The 24,540-nt window shown below is 38.9% G+C and overlaps 1 long non-coding RNA gene across 1 annotated transcript; it reads right to left on the minus strand.

The window, feature by feature from the left end:
• Positions 1 to 1,171: 1,171 nt before the first annotated feature.
• On the minus strand, positions 1,172 to 23,273 carry LOC131186512 (uncharacterized). Its single transcript, XR_009152378.1, has 3 exons — positions 23,012 to 23,273; positions 13,150 to 13,224; positions 1,172 to 1,227 (listed from the first exon to the last, which is right to left on the minus strand). It is a non-coding gene; the product is annotated as an uncharacterized LOC131186512 (long non-coding RNA).
• Positions 23,274 to 24,540: the final 1,267 nt, after the last annotated feature.

Raw genomic sequence — 24,540 nt, forward strand, 5'->3', positions numbered from 1 at the left:
GTTAGACATCATGCAGGCTCTCCGATTTTTTGGCTGAGGTATGCAACACCTATCTAATCAAGGTCCAAAGGGAGCTTCTCATTGAGATCACTTGAAGGTAAATAAGAGTTTCCATGTGGTTGGCATCCTGCTTTGTCATTGAATGCACAATTTTCCTGCTCATTTTAAGGACAAGAATGTTATAAAGCAGGGGGTCTCCAACCTTGGCAACTTTAAGACTTGTGTACTTCAACTCCCAGAGTTCCTCAGCCAGCTTTGCTGGAAATTGAAGTTCACAAGTCTTAAAGTTGCCAAGGTTGGAGACCCCTGTTGTAAAGGGTTTGTCAGAATTGTCTTCCTTCTTTCCAGCCCAGCAAAATAGTGAAAAGAAATTATGTAAAAAGATAGGCTTCGAACTCTGTCTGCTAGCAGGAGACCTTTCTTAAAACTGAAAAGAAGAGGAATCAATTTAATTGGCTGGAAAAGTTGACAAAAGAAAGAACAAGTAAAATGGAAGGATCCAGCAAAGAACTGAGGTGGGAAAATTACCTGGGAAAAAGGAGATTCTGCAAATCTCTTTTCCACTCAAATCCCCCAGGTATCCCCCTAAATATATGTTTAGATACAAAGCACTCAAAAATAACACAAGGGGAAAAAACTAAAAGACACAGAGAGATGTAATATCCTGATGAATTCCTGGAATGAACATGCTCGTATGTTACAGTACTTCATTACCCAGAAGAATGTTCAGATCAGATGGCTTCTATGGTCACTGCTGATCAAGGATTTGAAAAGAATTTAAATGGCCATCCTCTAGATCTGAGGTATCCAACCCTGCAACTTTAAGACTTGTGGACTTCAACGCCCAGAATTTCCCAGCTAGCAAGGCTGGCTGAAGAATTCTGGGGATTGAAGTCCACAAGTCTTAAAGTTGCCATGTTTGGAGACCCCTGCTGTAGAGCATGGGTTTCCAACCTGTTGACTTGCCTGGGCTTCATTGAGTGAAGAGGAATTGTCTTGGGCCACATATAAAATATATAATACAGTTAATGTATACAAATCACAAAATAATGTTAAAAATTCACAATCTTATGGGGCTTACATTATTAACTGTTCTGGGCTGCATGTGGCTCATGGGCTGCAGGTTGCACATACCTGCTCTAGATGTTTTCTTGTCTTGACCTTAAAAAGCAGCACAATGATTCCTCTACAGCTACTCCATCCAGAACCTTCTCTTCTCTAGATCTCCTGCTAGATGCAAAGAAACATTGGTCTCCAATGTTGAGAAACAGGCCAAATTCTTGAAAAATGATGTACCCTTGATACAATGGCAAAAATATCTCAGTAAATTCAGGGCAAAATAACCCACAAGTTAAAATGAAAGTGATACAGGATGCTACAGAGGAAGGTTGGCAGTGCCTAATTTTTAAATTTGGAAGTGCACAACCTCGGATATGGTCTACATGTCTCCGATATGATAAGGTTAAAGTAAATGTTGAATTTAAAAATCATTATGTCAGAGTTGCCCTTTAAGAAAAGGTCGCGCCCAAGATTGTCAGGATACACTTCAACTCTTCCCAGGAGAAACAGCAGCAAGCCAAGAAAAAAAGGCTACATTATAATTACTTGCTGATATTTATAGGTTGCAAACCTACACTTAAATCGAGAGCGCAGTGAAATACTGAAGGTATAAACTTGACTTGGTTTGCCTATATACAAATAAAGGCACAATTTAAAAAGGGCGTACAACAAGGAAGTAAAGAAATAAGTAAGAATGAATTTGAAACAGAATTATGCAAAGATGACAAACATGTAATCGCAGGAATTTATAAATTGCTGTTAAATTGTGATACAGAAATTCAGCACGTTAAAGAATGTAATATTAGATGAATGCTAAATTGTGGGCATGGAATTAGCATGGATATTTGGGGAAAATGTGAACTGGAAATATTAAATTTATCCCGTGCAATAATTTAAGAGATTTTTTTAAAAAAATAAAATGATATGTAGATGGCCTTTGACACAGTGCAAAAAAATTAGAACCTATTGGTGGTGGGCTTGTGAAGTGTTGGTGAAAATAAAGGGAAATCCTTTTCAGATGAAATCAGAGCTGGACTCATTAGCGTTTAAGGGAAAAAACTGAATAAAAAGCATGGTCTTTTATTGTTGTAATCACTGTGGCAAGATAGTTGGCTGGAAAATATGTGCAGAAATGGAAAAAATAAAGAAACTCCACATGTTGAAGATTGGATATTTAAAGTTATGAACTTGGCAGAAATGGAGGGGGAAAAAACTCTGACATGTCTAATGAGGGAGGAATCTGCAGAGGATTAAAGACTGGAATATTTATTACAAACGTCGAAAAAAAATCTTGATGTTAAAGTAGATGGGAAAAGCTTGATGATAAAGGATTCTATAGATTAAATAAGGAGAGATAACAGAAGATTTAAATAGTGATTGCAACTGTATAAATGTATAAGATATAGTTAATGGTTCTGTGAGAAAAGTGAAGGAAACGGCTATATGTTTTTTAAATTAAGTGTTTAATTTTGTATTCGTAGATTTAGATTTATGTATTGCATTTTTAGGTTTATTTTATGCATAGAAATTTAATAAAGTTTATATAAAATTAAAAATGGCCAAATTCCAGAAGGCAAACACTTTCATTCTACAAATACAGTAGGAACAGAACAGAACAGAGTTGGAAGGGACGCTGGAGGTCTTCTAGTCCAACCCCCTGCTTAGGCAGGAAACCCTATACTCGTGATGGCTAACCTATGGCACATGTGCCACAGGTGGCACGCAGTGCTCTCTCTCTGGGCACGTGAGCCATTGCCCTAGTTCAGCTCCGCCACACATACACATGCACCTCCCGCTGGCCAGCTGGTCATCAATTCTCTGCCACTTATGCATGGGGGCAGGATGCGTGCGGGGGGCTGTGTGCACGTATGAGCTGGGGGTGGGGACGTGAGCATGTGGGGGGTGAGGGGCATACACAGGGGCCATGCACGCATTGCATTTTAGGGTTTGGGTGTGGACTTTGGGCACTCGGTCCGGTAAAAGTTAGCCATCACTGCCCTATACTATTTCAGACAAATGCCTGTCCAAACTCTTCTTTAAAATTTCCACTGTTGGAGCACTCAAAACTTCCGGAGGCAAGTTGTTCCACGGATTAATTGTTCTAACTATCAGGAAATTTCTCCATAGTTCTAGGTTGCTTCTCTTCTTGATTAGTTTAGATTAGAAATGTAATGCCTATAGTTCAGTCGGCTTTTAAAGAATGAGGAATTAGGATGGGAGTGGAGATGGGACAATGACACTCTGCTGAGTTACAGGAAAGAACATGGTAATTATCCCACCTCGCCATTCTTGAAAAATCTAACCACGTTTGGATGTCGGAGAAACAAACTACTGGCTAAATGGAGGAGTCAAAAATAAATAAATAAATCCCAAAGCAGCCAGCTTTTTGTGCAGATCTGAGCTCAACCTGAGGGAAACTTTCTGTCTGAATGCACATGAGCCCAGTTGTCAGTCCAATTGTAGGCCAGAAAGAAAAGCTGAAGTTAATTACTAACATCTTCTTGAGTCTTTCAGCATGCAATCACATGCCTCATTCCAAGAAGCACAAAAAGGGTCTTATTTTATTTATTTGCTCAATTTCTGTAGCTGTCCATCTTAATTCAATTGGCTCTGGGTGGCAAAAAATATTGCAACAATTAAAACCATAAACACACACAGAGATAATTCTCTCTCTCTCTCTCATTCTCTCTCCATACTTTTTTCATTCAAATTTTAAAGAGAATATTTGAAGAGGGGGGAAATTATAGAGTGGAAATTAGTTTCTCCCCCACCCCTGAACAATTACTGATGGCTTTTAATGAATTTGCAAAATTCTAATAGACTGTATGGTGTATATACAGTAGATTAAACTCTATTCTTTCTCCTTCATCTCTTTCAGAAAGTTTATGTGAGAATACTGAATATTCGTTTCAATATTATTTTGCATAGATCACAGAGAAAATGGACACAAATGTGGGGTTAATCCAAATTTCCCAACACGATCCTCTACAAATGTGATGACCCTGCTTGTTACTGTTTCTGGAAGTTGCGTCCCATGCTAGGGCAGGCTAAGTTAAAGATTCTGGGCAGCTGCTATGGTTTTGTCCTATTGGGAATGAAGGAATTAAAGATTCACTGGGGAAGTGAGTTTCAGAGAGGTCATGACTGAGAGCTGATGTTATGGATAAGAGGTCAGTCCAGGAATGCTGCAGAATGCATGACTCCAGTTGCTGTCTTCAGCATTGACTGCAATAGGGAAATTGCTTGCTAGCTATTGGTGATATTTTTTATTTATTTATTTCATCAAGCATGTATTTTATGACAGATACACGTATAAACATAATTATAAATACATGTAAAGGATATGAATAAAATAAAACATTAGGACAGGGACAGTAGGCACGTTGGTGCGCTTATGCACGCCCCTTACAGACCTCTTAGGAATGGGGTGAGGTCTACAGTAGACAGTCTAAGGTTAAAGTTTGGGGAGTTTGGGGAAGAAACCACAGAGTCAGGTAGTGCATTCCAGGTGTTGACCACTCTGTTGCTGAAGTCATATTTTCTGCAGTCAAGTTTGGATCGGTTTACCATGAGTTTGTATCTATTGTGTGCTCTTGTATTGTTTTGGTTGAAGTTGAAGTATTCATTGGCTGGTAGGACATTGTAGCAGATGATTTTATATACTATACTTAGGTCAGACCGAAGATGGCGAAATTCTAAATTGACTGGGATTACTTTGTAATAAATTGGATCAAAAGGCATGCAGTGATTCATGCAGTTGTTTTAAGCTTAGATTGAGTGAAAAGATGAGAACTGGTGAGGCTGGAATTTTTTTATGGCAGAGAAAGGTCTTTTGTAAGGTAGAAACTGGGAAAGACTGATGGCAAACCTTCAAGACTGAGAAACAAGCAAGGACATGGTCAGGCATTTGAAAATGTGGGAGGGAAAAACTCCATATTTAAATCTAAGGAGTAATATATATTTATCAGAAATAAGTTTCCAAAATGCTGATAAGGAAGAGCTTATGTATCTCTGCAAGAAATCTACTTATCTAACCTTCTAAAGGTGATTGAGAATGTGGAATAGGGAGGGTGTTTAATTACTATGTCAGGTCCAAAGTCCTGATGCTGAGGCTCAGCAAAGAGCAATATAAGATGTGATGACAGCAGAAATTACATCAGCTTGGTTCATATGTGAATTAGGTGATAGGTTCTTTCTGATGAACATAGTTACCAAGGAAAATGCTAGTTCTTTCTGACTTTTCCATAACTCTTTGTTTTATCCATGAAGAGGGGGAATATTGGTACATTTAGATTTTAAAAATCCAATAACTAATTAAAACATTATACATGGGTGATAATCCACATACAAAATGAGAAAAAGGGGGCAGGAAGCCCCATAAAAATTAACTAAGAATCCAAAATTCTTTTCAAGAAAGGCAAGAATGCAAATAAACTTGTTGGGGTCTTGGAACCACTGTTTTCAATAGAGACCATCCTTGCTTAAAAAAAAAATCTGTTATAGTCTTTAATAGTTATCTCAAGTTGCCGTATGTCTAGGCAAGGCAAATATGAAATTATTTCCAAGATAATTTGATTATACATTTTATGGGCTATCCTGATGTAATGTAATGTAAAAATGGTGGAATTGTTTTTGAATGAAAAATCTATTATCCCAGGCTCCTCTACTCTACTACATTGATCTACTCTAGATTAATGTGTCTCAACCATGGCAACTCTTAAAATGCATGGATTTCAACTTCCAGAATAGAATGGATTATCAATGCACATGAGTCAGATGCAACAACATCTGGGAATGGAAAATCTCTCTGTTCTTTTGCTGATGCTACTGCAGTAAAAGAAGACCAAAGCAAGACAGGGGCTGCGACATATAGTAAGAAAGGCTAACCTTGAAAGGGCCTTGAACTCTGCCATCAAGAGCTTAAATTGGGCTCTGGCCCTAATGGGAAAACAATGTAAAGACTTATGATGGGAAGAAACAGGGGGAATATGAAGAAGGTGCAGAACAATGTATACCGAAACTTTCTAGACCAAGGTCTATGGTTGGAAAGAAGAAACCTTTTGAAAGTTATAAGCCTTTGGACTTTTCTTCTTCATCCCATTTTTTTTAAATTTGCATTTATATCCCGCCCTTCTCTGAAGATTCAGGGCGGCTTACACTATGTCAGGCAATAGTCTTCATCAATTTGTATATTTATATACAAAGTCAACTTATTGCCCCCCAACAATCTGGGTCCTCATTTTACCTACCTTATAAAGGATGGAAGGCTGAGTCAACCTTGGGCCTGGTGGGACTTGAACCTGCAATATTGCAGGCAGTTGCTATTAATAACAGGCTGCATTAGCCTGTTGAGCCACCAGAGGCTTTTTTGGACACTTTTGGACACACATTTTTGGACACTTGGTCTCAGAAAACGTATCCATGAAGTGGTTCACAGTGAAATATTTTATTTATTTTTATTTATTTATTTATTTATTTGTCATAACAATATATACAAGCGTTACATAAAAGGTTATAAATATATGAACGTATATATGAGGAGAAATGAGGTACTAAAAACGTGTATATACATAGGGAAAGAAACAGTAGGACAGGAACGGAAAAGCAAGTGATCCACAGCTGTAAAACAGCATTAGTGTCTGGGTGAATACTCATGATTCATAACCACAATGCATGACCGTTGAAAGGAAATAGTTCCAGGAGAAAATCATTATAGACATGGGCAGAAATGTGGTTATTTACAGTTGCTACTCTCAATCCAGTTGATCAAGATTAGGGATAATGGAAGGAAGAGTTTAAACTTTCTGGAGGTCAGCAAGCAACTGAGTCAGACTATTATTTTAGGATACAGAAACACAAAATAAAAATGCCCCAAAAAGAATACCAGCAATTTTAAACTGGTTTCCATAAGGAAATAAGGCTTTTCTTGTTTAGCTTGAGCTTCACCTGAATTTCTATTTACAGCTGAGCTGCCTATGGTATCCCTGGGGCTTAGAGAATATATCTGACAGCGTAGGCAGTCATTTTTGGGGCAATAATTTCTCATCAAAAAAATCAGGAACAGGATATATTCTTGAGCCACTTTCTGATGACTAACCGTCTGCCTAAATAGGAAGTATACTGAAAAAAGCTTAAGAGACAAGCTTATAAATAACCCATGTTTTGATGATGTTTCCCCCCCAGAGGAATAGATTTTTACAGGCTTTTAACAAGAATAGTTACCAGAATTGAAATTTATATTAAATTAACAAACAAACAAGCAAACAAACAAAAGTTTTCCTTTCATCCGATTTCAGTACTAATATAGTGAGTGCATGCTTTTAAGATTCATGCATTTGGGCAAATTGGCCTTCACCTTCTCCCCCTCAATATTTTTGGGAAGATGTTTTATTATTCTTGCAGAGTTAATGCAAGACCCAAAGTTGTGCATTGCTATGCATTCCTTTCTTTCTTAAGACAGTTTTTAAACCATGGACATGCTTTAAAGGGTGCAGCAAAATCTGCACCTTTTAAAATAATATTGTCCTATGCCACCTTGTGTAAGGTGTGTAATATTGTATGTAAGTGAATATTGCTAACTGACCATTACTAAGATGGCATAATCCATAGGAAGCCTTGGATGATGTCTTGCCTTTTTTTCAAGAAATAAGCCACATACAGAAGAAATTAGTCATGGAGAAGATGAGAAAAATTGTCCTTATTAATGTTCTTTTTGTATATATGCATTATAGATACAGGGGCCAGATATTTTGATCATCCAGTCGATATTGATGATACCTTGAGGTAAAATGGGTGGCCTATAAATTTTAAATAAATAAATAAATAAATAAATAAATAAATAAATAAATAAATAAATAAATAAATAAATAAATAAATAAATAAATGTAGTAAGATAATAGTAACTTCCCCAGAGGCTTTCTTTAGGTAATTTAGGTAGATTGTCAAGAGATTTTCAATATTTCTCAGTGGCAATAGGGGGAAGGGCAATTAATTCAAATTTACTTGCAATTCTTGAAATTAGAACAGTAATTGGCGAGAGATTCACTGACATAGTTCTATGGCTTTTGATTTCAATCAATATTCGCTTTTTATAGTTAGTACTTGGTTGTAGTACAGAAGACAACCCAGGTTACAAAAATAAGTTTTTTTTCAGCATACTCATTCACAGTTTCCATAAAATTGAGATCTAGAGCTGTGCATATGGTTCCAACTATAGCTTTGACATTTTAGAAAATGTGAAAAAGAAAAAAAAAATTCAGCTCCACTCATTTGTTTTGGGATACCGTATATACTCGAATATAAGCCGATCCGAGTATAAGCCGAGGTCCCCAATTTTACCCCAAAAACTGGGGTAAACTGGGGACTCGAGTATAAGCCGAGGGTGGGAAATGAGGCACCTACGGTTGAAACCTCCCTCCTCAGCTGAGAAGGCTGGCGGCTCCCGCCCGCCCTCTCACTGCACCGGCAGGGCTTCCCGTCCGGTAAAATGTGAAAAAGAAAAAAAACTGAGTATAAGCCGATCCGAGTATAAGCCGATCCGAGTATAAGCCGAGGGGACGTTTTTCAGCACAAAAAACGTGCTGAAAAACTCGGCTTATACTCGAGTATATACGGTAATTGAAAACTGTCTAGTTCATTCCAAGGGAGTATCAGCTGCAACTAATTATTATTTATGATTTTATTTATTTAAATATTCAATGTATAAATTTCAAAAGGAGATTTTTTAAATAAGTTAATAGTGTTTTCTTGCTTGCAGGGTCATAGTCATGCAATTTCTGTATTCTAGTAGATTCTGTGGTAAAGTCAGTACTAGGAAGCCAGGGTTGGGTACTACTTACTACCGGTACTTCCGGTACTACCAGGTTACTACTTACTACCAGTTCACATCATGCCCGCGCTCATGTGCAGATCACTTTTGATGACGTTTGGGTCAGTGGGCGGAGCCTCCCGCCAGTTTTACTATCGGTTCTATAGAACTGGTCCGAACCGGGGGCAACCCATCACTGTAGGGAGCACAGGATAATAAGCAAATCTATTTTTAATAAGGTATAATATGTTCCCTTTTGACAGCAAAAGGGAACATATTATACAAACTTCAATATGCTCCAGTATATAGACCTGCTTCACTTATTAATTCTGGTTTAGTATTTTGCTTAGATATATTTGTACTTTGTTCAATAAACTGTAGTTAAACCGAATCTTACAAATGATTCGATATCCATATGAGGTTAGCAGTTCCTGATTGTAAGAATGGGGAATCAACAGAAATGGTTTTTTTCCTTCTAAGTGGTCTAAGAAAAATAATATTCACCTGTGAATTATTTCAACTGTTATTCTAGAACTTAATTTGTATTAAACTAGGTAATCTGTTTAAGATAACTTTGAATAGAATTGGCAACAGAACTAATTAAATAAATAAGATAATTTGGATTATTTTGCAACCTTGTTTCAGTAGGACCACCCCTCCAATATTGAAGTACTCCACCCCCCCAAAAATATGCCAAACATAAAGACTTTGTCTTCCAAGGCAAACAAGCAGTTGATACTATAGCCAGATGTTTTAAAATGTTTTATCTGTGGTTTCCTTATACCATGTGAATGTAAAAAACAAGGAGAGAATAATAAAGGGAAAGATGCCATAGATAAAGTTTTCTCTAATTAAATTTGGCAACTAAAATTGTACGTGTGTGTCAAAATTTCAAAGAGTGTTTCAGTGTTGAATGTATAGTTTTTATAACAACAACAACAAAAACATTTATGGTGTATAATTTTGAGTTCTCAGAGCCTCACTATTGTGTAGGCTTCATATAAGCTTGAAAGTATTCTCATTCTCCCTCCCTCCCTCCCTCCCTCTCTCTCTCTCTTTCTCCCTCTCTTCTTTTTTTTCTGGGGAAAATGTAGACTATAGATAGCCAGTTCTTCTTCTATGTACAGGAAAAAGTGTCTAGTATTCTACTTTAGTTCAAGGACATTTTAGCAAAACAGAAAAGTCCAAAGGGCTAGTAGCAGTAGTGGGTTGCCCCTGGTTCAGACCAGTTCTATAGAACTGGTAGTAAAACTGGCAGGGGGCTACGCCCACTGACCCAAACATCATCAAAACTCTTCTGTGCATGCGCAGAAGAGTGCGCAAGCGAGCGAGTGGAGCGAGCACGCGTGCACGGGCACAATGCAAACCGGTAGTAAAGGTAAGTAGAACCCACCCCTGGCTAGTAGGCTACCATTTCTGAAGGGGATAGGCCATCATCTATTATGCTGCAGAACTGTTCCCTCTCGTCTTACAACCAAGCAAGATGTCAGAGCTACCTCAAGAGCTACCCACCTACCAGAAAAAGTGGGCAGCATATTTTAAATGGGGAAGGGGGATTTAATGAAATTCACAAGCTTCTGGAATCCTTCACAATATTAGCCTAATAAGGTACCGGTTTAAAAACAAATAGCCAAAAACATCAAAACAAAAACAAAACAGAAGTATCACTAGATAATTAAGAATCAGAGCTGGGGAACAAAAAGAATAGTGAAATAAAAACCAGCTGGGAAAGATTATCAGAGTGGTGTATATCATTTCTGTCTTTATGTCTACACTTGTAATGGGCTGTAAGAAGAACCTTGAAGAACAGAAAGAAATGCTGCAACCAAGATAAGGGTCAGATTAAACAAGTGTGAGTCAAAAACAAATGTAATTTGAGAAAACATCTCAGATTTGACCCTCCCTAGTTCTCTTGTAGATAAAGGCAGTAGGGGGGTGGTGCTTTCAGATTTGCAAGATTCTGATGCTGTAACCCTATAATTAAAGTAGTTTTAATGTTCATATCCTTGACTTCCAAGGCTGGTTAACCCCTAAGTGCTGACTCACTGAACTAACGTATCATAAAATTTTAAGAAGTAAGTTTATCCAGAATTGCTTTACTAACATGCTTTGCTAACATTATTAAATTTGAAGATGGTCTAGAACTCTCCAGTCCACATGATTAGATGACAACAGCACATAATATAAGTGATGCTTACAATTATCTTACAAAAAGGCAGTAATCAACCCACAATTTCTGGAAATCTTAGTTCCAATTTATTAAGGTTGGAAAAAGCTTCTTTGGAATCTGTATGTCATCCATAAGAATATAAAATACTATTATTCCTTATATTTTATGTCAGTGTATTCTAGGGCCTAACACACTAAAAAAAAAACAACCTCTCACTATTTCTTCCTATTTCTGAATAACGTTCATAAAGTAAAAGCATGTTTTTATTTGAATAGGATCTCCATTTTATGACAGTGTGTTCTAGGGCCTAACAATTTTTTTTATTTCAAAAAAACCTCCTTGTGGTAGTCCTTCCTATTCTGAATAATATTCATAAAGTAAAAGCATGACTGACTGACCTTGTGATGAACATTTCTATGCTTGGCACTTTGCAGGAGCTTAAAACTTCCACGGAAATGCTTTCTTGGTAGGTACACATTATAAATTAGATTGTTTGCACTATTTCCCAAGCTGCTTATCTCTGCTTCCATTGAGGGAAGATTATACGTACCCATTTTTGTATGTCAGTTTCTTTGTCCTTGGTTCAAGGAATTTCAAGCATTTATCTATGACATTTACCAGACTCTCCTACTTGGACCTTTACCACCCCAGACTATTTTCAAACAGATAACATAGGGAGTTGGCCCTCACCATCTGATCCTTCACTTTGCTCTGGTATTTAGCTAGTGGTTTGATGAAGATTGTAGAGACCTTGGCAGGTTCTGAATATGGACACCTGCCCACCTCAACAGAAAGAAGTAAAAAGCCTCAAACAACAAAGCTAGGGCCTTGATTTAGTGCTGTATAGGTTCACTGTTCTTCACTTTATATTGTAAACTATATTTACTTGTAACGTGACAATTATCTTTTAGTTTATTAATCTCGATATATTGAAGGTATACTTATTGATCTGAATTGGGGAAGAGAGAGCTATGGCACTGAAGGGACTAGGCAGGGGTCAGCAACCCGTGGCTCTGGAGCTGCGTGTGGCTCTTTCATCCCTCTGCTGCAGCTCCCTGTTGTTGGTCGGCTCCACAATCAATAGGGCTTTTGGTTAGGACAGGTAGAGGGAAAGGATGCCATGCTAGGAAGAGACTCTATGGTGGGGGAACCGACTTCCAGTCAGCAGAGGAAAAAGGACGCCGTGCTAGGACGAGACTATGATGGGGGAACCGGACTTCCGGTCAACTCCAGAATTGAATGGGGGCTTCCGGTTAGGACCTTTGTGGCTCTTTCAGTGTTTAAGGTTGCTGACCCCTGGACTAGGCTAAAAGTCAAGAAAACCTGAAAACTATCTTGCATTTTGGTCCCTGCCAAGGTTAGGTTGGCCAGGCCAGTTTGCCTTCTGGTTGTACAGTGCTACTTTCAAATGCTAGGTCAGTTTGGAAGCAGTCTCTATCATTATTTGCTACTAGATCAAAGGGTTGAACTACTGATATTACTAAAGTCTAAGAGAGAGTTTTGAAGATGATCTCACCTAGTTCTTTCTATGTATATACTATGTAGACCAATACTTATCTGTGAGATGTTCTTGTTCTTGTATGAACAAGACATGATGTTCAATTCATGCTGTTCTAGCATGTATTGAGCAGATGAGGTGGTCTCAGATATTATATCAATGCCCATGCTGAGATCTCATTTTAATGAGGCTAGCGTGGGACTGAACACTGATCATTATAGAGGTCTCTTAATTCTTCATCAACCCAACAACAACAAGAGGTTGTATCTTGTATCTAGAGTTTGTGAGAGAAAAAATATTTCAGTTGGAGGAAAGTGACTTGATCCCATGTGGCCTTAATAGCTGGGAATACATTCAGCCAGCTATGCCAGGATATCATTGAGAACATTTCTCTAAGGGATTGCTAGAGTTGAAAATGACTTGATGACACATAAGCAATCAATCAATGCAGCACTGCTTATCCAAATAGTCTGTGCATTGCGAATACATACTATCCTCAGAGAGGACTTAGAAATTAAAGCTCATTGCAGAATGAGGCAGTGAAGCTCCTGTCAGAAACTACATAAGATTTCCATAATGGCAATTAAAATCATGAGCAGTTTAGAAACACAGTACCTGAAGAAAAATCACAGTTCAGCTCTCTCAGCACATTAAGACCCGCAGACATCCTGTGTTAAGATCTTCAGCATCCTATGACACAGAGAAGTTTGTTATGTGGGAATGTTGGAGGGGGCCTTGCTTCCTGTGGCATCCTGGCTTTAGAATGGCCCCTTCCTGGGGGCCAGGCTGTTGTTGTCACAAACTGTCTTTTGCTACCCTAACCATTTACTCCTGGATTTAGAATTTAACATTCAGAGCCCATCTATCTTGTTTGCCCCTGAAGTGCCTACATGGCAGAAGTAGTATTCAGCAGGTTCTAACCAGTTCTGGAGAACCGGTAGCGGAAATTTTGAATAGTTCGGAGAACCAGTAAATACCACGTCTGACTGGCCATCTATTCTCTGTCTCCCAAGTCCCAGCTGATTGGGAGGAAATGGGAATTTTGCAGTAACCTACCCCCAGAGTGGGGTGGGAATGGAGCTTTTATAGTATCCTTCCCCTGCCACGCCCACCAAACCATGCCATGCCCACCAAGCCACGCCCACAGAACCGGTAGTAAAAAAGTTTGAATCCCACCACTGTTACATAGCTATTATTTTGTGTTTGAAACTGCATGGCTTTTAAAATTAATGAATTAATTGAGCTGCATTTAAAGTTTATTTTATTTCTATGGATTGTAAGCCTGACACTAATTCCTCTGGAGAGGGGTAGGCTATAAAGACTTTTTTTAAAAAAAATACACCAAGAGGGAAAACTCATCATAGGGCTGAGCTTCCTGAGAGATAGTTTATCTGTCATTTATGCATGTCTCTTTGGATTGCAGACAGAAGAAAGAACAGGATGCTTTCCAGGATATGTTTTTGATCTCACTGGAACCAGGAAATCAGGCCAGGTGGCTTGATTCTGTGAGAAACCCAGTTCAGATTTTGAAGAGTAAGTGCAATCCATTCTCATTTGAGCCTGTTCTCTCTTTTTTCAATGCCTGCTATATTTCTCCCACTTATTCAGCTGAGCAAAAGGAAAAGACTAGAGAAGAAGTGCCACTTCTGACAGAAAGAAGGCAGGATGTTCAGAAAGGGGCAGATGATAACAAAGAATATGGCATTCTTACCAGAGAGTCTACAACTAGTTTTCCCACCTATAAGTCCCAAGAAATTTGTCTTGCAAAATTTATTCTCTTAATACGAATTACTGGAAAGAAAAAGAAATATATTGAAATATACAAAAAAGATATTGAGACTCTAGAAAGAGTGCAGAGAAGAGTAACAAAGGTGATTAGGGGACTCGAGACTAAAACATAAGAAGAACGGTTGCAGGAACTCGGTATGTCTAGTTTAATGAAAAGAAGGACTAGGGGAGACATGATAGCAGTGTTCCAATATCTCAGGGGTTGCCACAAAGAAGAGGGAGTCAAGCTATTCTCCAAAGCACCTGAAGGCAGGAGAAGAAGCAATGGGTGGAAACTAATCAAGGAGAGAAGGAACTTAGAACTAAGGAGAAATTTCCTGACAGTTAGAACAATTAATCAGTGGAACAACTTGCCTGCAGAAGTTGTGAATGCTCCAACACTGGAAATTTTTAAGAAAATGTTGGATAGACATTTGTCTGAAATGGTGTAGGGTTTCCTGCCTGGGTAGGGGATTGGACTAGAAGACCTCCAAGGTCCCTTCCAACTGTGTTATTATGTTATGTTATGAAATACCATCCTCCTTCAAGGGGCAATATTGTTCTTCTATACTCACAACTGGGCAATGCCTTTGATTAGGATAGAAGTTTATACTGAGAGGCATCCCATTATGCACAATAGAACTTCCTTCCTGCTAAATGGGTAGAACTACTTTTCCCATCAGGAACCATATGTATTCTATAATACATGGGGAGACATGACATTGTTTCCCTTGGCTAGGGTTGATGGGAACTGAAGTCCAACACATCTCTCATGATGTGAGCAGCTGTTGATATCATGGACCCACAGATTTGCTTTCCTATCTCAATCTCTAATCTTGGATGAATTGTACTTCCTCATTTAAAATTACTGCCCAAGGTTCATTTGGAAATCTTTTTTTTTTTTAACAAAACTGGTTCTAAAAATGGGGCAGGGCATTTTGTGATCTTGTGATTTTAATTCTTTTGTATGTTTTGTATATCTCTGGTATGGTGCTTTGGTTTGTTTTGGTTGTTATTTACTTTCTGTAGGTGGCTTTGTGTTATTCTGATTAAGTAACTTACAAACTGAATAAAACAGAATAACCATGACTTCAGAGCAGGTTTTCTCAGTCTTGGTGTCATCCAAATCATTGGACTTCAGCACTAGAATTCAGGCAGTGGCCTTGGTCCCAAAGTGTTTTGGAATGGAAGGTCACACATCTAAAAGACAACTAAGTTGAGAAGGTTTAGTTTGAGATTTCATGTTTGGTCCAAATGCAGAATATGGCTTAGTTTTCATCTGAACTAACCAGAAAACATAGCCTGGAACAAATATAAGGCAATTTATGTTTTTCTAATTAGCTGAATACAGAAGTACCATGTGTTCTGCGTCCGAATGACACATTAAATTTAAAAACTAACCAATTGTTTTAAAGTTGTACCAGTCAGACTGGGCCAGCAGACATGAATACATCATTGCTTTCTTAATGATAAGAAAGAATAAGTCTAATATCACCATGGAGCTGTTATTTGCCAACAGAAAGAAAAGGAAGTGGTCATTTGAGAAGCTTTCATCTGGCTCTTTCACAACAGTTATGCTCTTTGCAATTCCAAAGAAAACTGAGATTAATACTAACTGTATTTATTTGAATTCTCATGGACTTTTCCTCTGTTTATCTTTATGAGTTTTAAACAATGTTTTTCCTATTACAAGATTACAACTGCTTCAGCTATAATGTTGCTGGGAGACCATAAACTAGAAGTTATCTTGACAATGTAATCTGTGAATAAGACACAATTAAGAAAAAGAATTAAGTTCATGGGATTAAGGGTGTAAGTATAATGAGCTAAGATTTGAGCTGTCTGAAATAGTCCTGAAGGACATTTTTAATAGATTATTGGAAATGTAAGGAATAAGGATGTTAATGACAATTCATTAAGCTAATATCTTAATAGTAATAGCAAGATTACTATTAAGAGCCGTAGCGGCACAGTGCCTGCCAGCTACCTTCAATTTGCCAGTTCAAATTTCACCAGGCTCAAGGCTGACTCAGCCTTCCACCCTTCCGAGGTCAGTAAACTGAGAACCCAGATTGTTGGGGGCAATATGCTAATTCTGTAAACCGCTTAGAGAGGGCTGTAAAGTACTATGAAGCGGTATATAAGTCTAAGTGCTATTGGTATTGCTAATAGCACATAGGTTTCTATACCGCCCCATAGTGCTTTACAGCATTCTCTGAGTGGTTTACAATGTCAGCATACTGCCCCCAACAATCTAGGTCCTCATTTTGCAGGCTGCGGAAGGATTGAAGGCTGAGTTGACTTTGAGGCTGTCAGGATCGAACTCCTAGCTATGGGCAGAGTTAGCCTGCAATACTGCATTCTAACCCCTGCACCACTTCAGCTCCTATATAGCTGCCCATTTCTCTTCATGGCAACTCCACTACTGTAAATTACAGCATAGCACCAAACACAAAAGCTACAATATGCTGTTTTTATGGTAGCAGCCTAATGAAGAGCCTGCCTATTGGCCATCACTATTGAGCTCAAAATTTTTGAAAACCTGTCAAGAACAATACTAATTAAATCTTGCTACAAAGTTTAAGCAAGAGTGGCAATGGCAGTTAGACCAGACTAATTATGGTAAAAACAAAAAACAAAACAAAACCTTTTTGCATTGCATTTATTCCGCATACATAGCTGTGTAGTCACCTTCCTTAAAAAGCAAGTGCTTAATAATTAAACTCTGAACTTCCAGGTACATTATGACAAGTTCAGAGTATATATAAAGTCTTAAATTACAAAGTTCAGATCCCATGGTGACATGGAGAATATGATATAAAATAAATGGTAATAATTTATTTATAACTATTGAAGATGAGCAAATACAAAGAGCAATATAGCCTGTAGCATAGATATGATAGAAGTGTTTTTTTAAAAAAAGCTGAATATTTTGCTGATGTTTAATTCTTCTGATCACACTAAACAAAGAAAAAGCCATTTGTGCTGATGAAAAGAAGTGTTAATTTACAGGGAGAAATATCTGGTAGCAGATATGCAGCTTGCAGATGTCTTACAAGATGTTAAAAAAATTATAAGTGGAAGTTTTGTCTTGTATGGCCCATTGTTTTCAATAGATTTTGCTTCTAGGAAAATGTGCATAAGAATGCAGTATTATATAAAATATATTTGGTACATATGGTGAATCATTTTTAAATTCTATGACTCTTTCTTCCTCAGCTGGACTTTTGCTATTCTTACTTAGAGCTTTGATCTATAGTTATAAGTTTAAAAAAAGACAATCTTTGAAGTTAAACTGTATGAAACTTGCAGCTCTATGAAAGCTATCAACTGATAATATAGCACTGGGATTTCTATCATTTATTCATATCTGATCAGAAATCTTTGTGAAATTTTAAACATTAGATCATCATGAACTTACAGCATACATACATCACAATTCAACTGAAATACAATAGATGCTACATGCCTACTACTAGCCTATTTTCATCCTTTAAAACATTTTCTTGGGACAGTATATTCACACAATACTGCTAAATACTCATCCCTGTCCTGTGTGACTCTTCAACTACAGCTGAAGTTGAGTCACTAAACTTGGTTTTAAATTTTGATTATAGCTAACCAGAAATGGTAGTTCCATATTCTAAGGACACTTTAGCAAAACCAAAATTCTGTTAAGACTTATGTTTTTGTTTCTTTATATCCTGCCTTTATACTTTTTACAAATAACTCAAGGCATAGCATTATGTTGTGCTGGAAGGAGGAAAGAGGAAGTAATGAAATGGCTCTAACTTTCAAATAAATTTTGTGCGCTGGGTTACTTGTTAGTCATTTGAGATTATTTGCATAAAAACTGGATGTACATATCATTCAAAACAATGTTTTATACATACAGTATAAAAAAATCAAATAATTAGATTTATATATAAAAATAAGGTGTCAAAATGCACACATGTACAGACACAACAAACAACTTTGAAATAATAATAATAATAAAACATTCTTACATATTCTAGTTTTTCCTCAAGGTCTGCTGCAGCTTGTTTCATTGTTTTTTACTCAGTCTCATGCTTATTATAATGCTTGACCTGCAGAATGTCCATGATTTGAAACCTGACAGGAATGTACTTTTAATTAGCCTGTTTACTTCTCTCAAAACTTTCTATCTAGATCAAGTGGCTGGAAAAGTGATGAAATGGTTTACAAATGATGAGATTTTACAAAAACAGTTAAAAAACAAACCAACCAACCAGGAAGCTTAGGAAAAGGAAAATAGTAATTAAAATGTTCCTGTTGAGTTTTAACCTGGGAATCCTGTTCATATTAAACAAATATTGTAACTACCGAGAAAGATTTGAAACATTAACTGCAACAGACTTCATTGAGGAATAGCTTGGAAAAGGAGATAAGGGGGTGTTCATGCGTCCAAACAAACTGGAACACAGTAATCTTCAACTTATGACCACTGTTAGGATTGTTGCTAAGGAAGTTAGTTGTTAAGTGAGTTATGCCCAATTTTGCGACCTTTTTTTGCCATGGTTAAGTGAATTACTGCAGTTAAGCGAATCGTAAGCAAATCTAGCGTCCCCCACAGACTTTGCTTCTTTGAAGCCAGCTGGTAAGCTCCCAAGTGGTAATCACTCGACCCTGGGTTGCTGCAACCATCATAGTTATGTGCCAGTTACCAAGCACCAGAATATTAATCATATGACCATGGGGATGCTGTTACGATTATAAGTGGAAGGACCAGTTGTAAGTCATTTTTTGTCAGTGCCACTGTAACTTCAAGCAATCGCTAAACAAAAAGTTGTAAGTTGAGGACTAAGTTGTAGGCAAACTGAAGCACAGTGTCAGAATCAGCACAAGCTGGAAAACACTAGTATTGAAGTTTCAACTTGGAGCAGGAAAAATCTGGCAGGGAGCCAAGGTTAAGTAAAAGACCATACTGTGTGTCTTGGCTCCAGAAACAATTGGTTACTCTTAATCTTAACAAGACAACCTAATCATATAGATATAGCCAGTATCTCTAAACCTTCTGACTTCTATGTGACTTAAAGTGTCCTCATTAGATCATCCAGCCACCACTGAAATGATTAAAAAATGTTCTGATTACAGTTACTGTTATTTTGGCACAGTGGTGATTTAAAAGCTGTTAAAAGTCAGATGTAAAGCATACTATCCACCAAAAAGCTCTATCCAACAACATTAAATTTAATGTGGAGAAAAGAAAAGTTTTACACCTGGGTAGGAAAAACTAAAGATACAAGTACAGATTAGGTGAAACCTGGTTCAAAAACAGTAATTATGATAGGGACCTTGGAGTCCTAGTATCAATCACTTAGACATGACTTAACAGTGTGCGCAGCAGCCAAAAAAGCTAATGCAATCCTTGGTTGTATCAGCAGAAGCACAGAATCAAAATAACGTGAAGTATTAGTAGTGCTTCATAAAGCCTTAGTAAGGCCACCCCTGGAATACTGCATCCAGTTTTGGTCACCACATTACAAAAAAAAGATGTTGACATTTTGGAAAAAGTGCAAAGAAGAGCAACTAAGATGATTAAAGGCCTGGAAGCTAAAATATATGAAGAATGGTTGCAGGATTTGGGTTTGGCTAGTCTAGAAAAAAGAAGGACTGGGGGGGACATGAGAGCAGTATTTCAGTATTTGAGAGGCTGCCACAAAGAAGAGAAGGTCAGTTTATTTTCCAAAGTACCAAAGGAAAGGACAAGAAACAATGGATGAAAACTAATCAAGGAAAGAAACAACTTGGAATTAAGGTAAATTAGGTAAGGTAAGGTAACAGTGAGGACAATTAACCAGTGGAAGAGTTTGCCTTCAGAAGTTGTAGGTGCTTCATCTCTGGAGGTTTTTAAGAAGAGACTGGACAGTCACCTGTCTGAAATGGTGTAGAGCAGGCTGTGAAACTCCTGGCCCATGGGCCAGATGCGTCACATGCTGGACACACCCACGCCCGGTTTAGTGAAGGGAGAAAAAGTCCCACCACTGCCGTGACACCGTGAGTTTGACATCCCAGGTGCTTGAGCAGGGGACTGGACTAGAAGATCTCCAGGGTCCCTTCAAGCTCTATTCTGATTGATACCATTTATTCAGTCCCTGCTTTTTGAAATACATTTTATTAAAATACAATGCTACAATTTTCTTAATTGTAAAACTTCATGTGACTGTAACTAAATCAGTCTATATTCCATTCTGTAATTTGGTGGGAATCAATGGATATTAAGACGTATTATTTAATGCAACTAATTTTAGGAAAACGCTGAATTCCTATACTTGCAAATGTTTACATTTCACAGCGATGTTAAGCACAAATGTGTTCAACTATTTCTAGAAAGTGATAATATGAAACATACCAGGAATAATTAGGTCATGTTATCACTTGTTTCTCAATCTGCAGTGAAAGTGAGGCATAAACAATAATAAAGGAAACGTTGTTTCAGAGGCAAGTTAAAATAACTAAACAAAAACAGAAATAAGGGAGAGTGTCTTTTCCCAATTCCTTTGCTACAAACAGAAAATTCAGGTGCATTGCACATATTATGGTAAAATATTTCAACTTAATGTCATTGTGCTATGCATGATTATCCAGGAAGAAGCCACTTCTCTCAAAGCAGCATATAAGAATAATACATTGTGCTAATTATAATTACTAGAGTAAAGCCTTGGCACAAATTACCATGTTGTATATGTATTTTGCAAGGCCTAGCTCTCTGGAGAAGACTCTATGCTGGGAAGCGTGGAAGGTAAGAGAAGAAGATGGCCAGAAGCAAAGTGGAGGAACTTGGTTACAGTGGCCAGGGATAAACCATTAAAAAAAATCTGAAAAACCAGGTTAGCGACACATCATCATGGAGAAAATCTTGCATGGAGAAAAGGTTGCTATGAGTTGAAACCTATTTGATGGCATGTAAAAAAAAAAAAAAGGCCAGGATGTACTTTCAGAACATAGTTTTCGAATCAGCATCTGGGAAGAGAATTTTAAAAAAATAATCATAGTTTGTGAAGGAAAACATACATGTCTGGTAATTTACTTTTGCTTTGTACAAGTTTAGATTTTTGACAGGGAGTAAAATGTGCTGAAGTGTGAACAAGGGTGGATTGCATTCAGACTGGTTTCATTTTTCTGGAGAAATTGACCTGTCTTCAGTATGGAAGAATTATCCTCAATCCTTAGATGGATGGATACTTTTCAGTGGTGGGTTTCAAATTTTTTTACTGGTTCTGTGGGTGTGGCTTGGTGGGCATGGCATGGCTTGTGGGTGTGGCTTGGTGGGCATGGCAGGGGAAGATACTGTAAAATCTCCATTCCCACCCCACTCCAAGGGAAGGATACTATAAAATCTCCATTCAGTCCCCAATCCAGGGGAAGGTTACTGCAAAATCCCCATTTACTCCCGATCAGCTGGGACTTGAGAGGCAGAGAATAGATGGGGGCAGGGTCAGTCAGAATTTTTAGTACTGGTTCTTCGAACTACTCAAAATTTCTGCTACCGGTTCTCCAGAACTGGTCAGAACCTGCTGAAACCACCTCTTATACTTTTCATTTAGAACAGGGGTTTGCAAACTTGGCAACTGTAAGACTTGTGGACTTCAACTCCCAGAAGTCCTCAGCCAGCTTGCTGGCTGAGGAATTCTGGGAGTTGAAGTCCACAAGTCTTAAAGTTGCCACGTTTGGACACTCCTGATTTAGACAGAGTACCTTAAAAATAAAACGAAACACTATCTATGGAGGATTCCAGCCATCCTATTTATTGATGCGTTGACTTCAGTGGGCGATAAACAAGGCGGAGACAAACAAGGCCCTGTCACAGGATGGTGCTGGGAATAAATGGGGCCAGTCAAATCCATCTTTTTGCCCGCCGGCAGCTTCGAGTCTTAAAAAGAGAGCCGGTGGCATCTTGAATTATGGGACTGGCTGGTTTATAACAGGTGTTAGACCTCCTCCCCCTCTCCCTCCCTCGGTGCAACCCTGACTTTTTTTTTTTTTAAATGACCAGGGAGCATTTCTTCCAAAGTCCCAAAGAGGGAAGCCGCCCGCGGCGCTCCCGCGTGCAAATTCGGTGTGACAGAACCTCCCTTTCGGCGTCTTCCCATTGGCAGAAAGAGCTACAGCTGGAAGCCCCGCCCCGCCGCCCTCGGCTCGCTACGAGGCGAGCCAAGCCAAGCCAAGCCAGAGCAGGCGGGCGAGTCCCGTCTAAGGGCAGTCAAAGCCGCGCACACTCCGCCGCGCGCAACCAGAGGGGAAGGAGCCGGCGGCATGTGCCTGGCTCCCGGGTAGAAGAGAAGGAAGGAGCCGCGGTCAGAGCGAGCTTCCCAAACCGCTCCTGGTCTTGGCCGTCTCCTTTTGCGACCAGTGCGCTGACTCCTGGCTTGTGGCGGTAAGGCTTGTAGGATTTCGCCCTCTGCTTCTTTTTTTTTTCGGTCTGTGGTGCGTGGAGCCTCTGCGGGGAAAAAAAAAAGGAAGCCCAGCAGCTGGGACTTTTTCGCGCGAGTCAGCGGGCGGGTGGGAAAGGAAAGGTAGCGTTGCCGACAGAAGCGGCTTTCTCCCGGTCAATTCTCTCGGGGGTCCGGAGCGCGGCTTAACGCAGGTGGCGCTTGGTTGGGAGGCGCCGGCGAGCCCCGGTTGGCTCGGCTCGGCTCGGCTCGGCTCGATCCGCCCGGCGCGAAGGGTTTTGCGCGCTCTTACCCACCCTCAGAATTGTATCGCCGGACGCGTTTCACCTGCTTCGCCGGGGGTGTTTTTTTCTGTTCTGTCGGGCTTTTAAACAAAACAAAACAGGATGTGAAAGAGCTGCCCCAAAGGTTCGCTCCCTCCCCCCCATCCCGACAGAGGCGGAAATGAAAGCAGATCTGCGGTTTGGGCTTCGGTGATGAAATATTTCTCGCTTCTGAGCTCCCTTGAAGGGGCGACTTGCCATTCTTTTTAAGTGCAGGTGGTTTCTTGATGCTCCGTCCTCCAGGTTTCTAATAGGTTTTTTTTAAAAAAAGAAATAACGATATAGCTTTAAAAGCCTATGGAGAGGTTCGGTCTCCCTCCCTCTCTCCCTCCCTCACTCTCTCTCTCTCTCTCTCTCTCTCTCACACACACACACACACACACACACACACACACACATCTATCTATCTATCTATCTATCTATCTATCTATCTATCTATCTATCTATCTATCTATCTATCTATCTATCTATCTATCCTGTTTTCTGGAAAATAAGACATCCCCTGATAATAAGCTTAATCGTGCTTTGGTGCCCATGTGCTAAAATAAATGTCCCACCGAAAATAAGCCCTTCCCGAAAATATTTAAACACAAGCTGGAAATCAGGTAAGATGGCAAGAGGAGCCCCATCTTGTTCCATGTGCCCCAAAATAATAAGACCTCCCCCAAAATAAGGCCAAGTGCTTATTTCGGGGTTTAGAAAATATAAGACAGGGTCTTATTTTTGGGGAAACACTCTATCTATCTAGCAATGGATCTTGCAGATATAGCATTTTGTTTCTTTCGGCCCCAGGACAGTAAGGTTTCTCTGTTGGGAGGATGAGTGAACCTTTCTTGCACAATGCGGAATTTGATCCATTCTGAAGTAAACTCTGTTGAATTCATCTTCTGGGTAATTGCAGATTGCATTACAATGGAACAGATTTTCTTCTGGCATCATAAAGTTGAGTAGAGTCTGATTCTGTAGACACATGAAGGGTAGTAGTGCATAGGTACTTGACCTGCGGGAAATTTGTTCGCATAGATACAGTATGGAGCAAATGAAATTCTGTACCAATTAGCTCCAATTCTCCCTCCCAGTATGTTTTGATTTCCAATTCATATCATATTGAGAACTGAGTTTGGGTAAATGATTTACACTTTGGACCCAAGAAAGCACCATCTAAAGGGGATGGAGGGAATACTGTTTTCTCCAGCCTAGCATCCCTCCAGGGTGTTGTGATTTGCACCATACATTATTCATGTCCATCCTTTGGATTTGAATTCTGGGAGCTTGGACTACTGCTCATGAAGAGGTTGCAAAGGTAAGGTGCAATTTTTTTTGTGTGTGTGCCTTAAAATTTCACTGCTCTTAGGCTTTTTTAAGTAGTCTTAAGGAGTTATGCAGCTTCTACACTAGTATTGAGGAGTTACACTGTTGCTGATTGTAAAGACTAGAAGTTAGGTGTTTGTGGGGAAAATGAGATGTGGCAGATAAAGAATGAAGATAGAAACTGGGTGGGT

The sequence above is a fragment of the Ahaetulla prasina genome, chromosome 1 (assembly GCF_028640845.1).
Source record: "Ahaetulla prasina isolate Xishuangbanna chromosome 1, ASM2864084v1, whole genome shotgun sequence".
Lineage (NCBI taxonomy): Eukaryota > Metazoa > Chordata > Lepidosauria > Squamata > Colubridae > Ahaetulla > Ahaetulla prasina.